General features: G+C 47.7%; 1 protein-coding gene across 2 annotated transcripts in view; it reads left to right on the top strand.

Annotated features, from left to right (window-relative positions):
* The window catches only part of PRKD2 (protein kinase D2), a 47,581-nt gene that overhangs the window by 25,242 nt on the left and 21,522 nt on the right, over positions 1–817 (top strand). The gene's annotated exons all lie outside the window — the stretch shown is intronic.

The following is an 817-nucleotide window of genomic DNA, read 5'->3' as shown; positions in this document are numbered from 1 at the left end:
AAAAAAAAAAAAGCCAAAACCATCAAAACCCTCCACTGGCTCCCATTGCTCTTAGAATAAAACCCAGACTCCCTGCTGTTACCTACCTTGGAGTGTCTTCCTTGTACTTTCCCAGGCTGATTCCTTCTCCCCTTTGTGACTTGCCCAGACCATGCTGTCTAAAATGCCATCCCCAGCTCCTGTGTGTGTATCTCATCTCCTTTTTGTTTGTTTGTTTTTGTTTTTTGAGACAGTCTTACTCTGTCTCCCTGATAGAGTGCTGTGGCATCCTAGCTCATAGCAATCTCAAACGCTTGGGTTCAAACAATTCTCCTGCCTCACCCTCCTGAGTAGCTGGGACTACAGGTGCCATGATACCAGCTAGTTTTTCTATTTTTAGTCAAGACACTAGTTTAGCCATTCTTGCTCAGGCTGGTCTCAAACTCCTGAGCTCAGGCATTCCACTAGACTCAGCCTCCCAGAGTTCTAGGATTACAGGTGTGAGCCACTGCAATCACCTCATCACCTGATTTTATTGGCTACCTAAGTCAGTCTTTCCTTCTTCCCTCCTCCTTTCTTTCCTTTTGTCTTTCAGCTCATTTCCCACCCATGGTCCCTGTGCCTTCTCTCCTGCCTGGGTCCCCTCAGACCACCTCCTGGTCTCCCCTCTTGATCTTGTCATATCCCATCTGCCTTCCATACACAGACAGAGGACACTACTCCCACTCTCGCCCTACTCAAAATCCTTTGCACAAACCCCAGGTTCATCCCTGTTGCTTGTGAGGCCCTGTGTGGACATGCTTCCTTCATTAGACATTTCTCAGGCACCTACTGAGTA

The sequence above is a fragment of the Otolemur garnettii genome, unplaced genomic scaffold (genome assembly GCF_000181295.1).
Source record: "Otolemur garnettii isolate 467f Iridium unplaced genomic scaffold, OtoGar3 scaffold00152, whole genome shotgun sequence".
NCBI classification, from domain to species: domain Eukaryota; kingdom Metazoa; phylum Chordata; class Mammalia; order Primates; family Galagidae; genus Otolemur; species Otolemur garnettii.
Note: the sequence above shows the minus strand (reverse complement) of the source record. Positions and strands in the feature narration are given on the sequence as shown.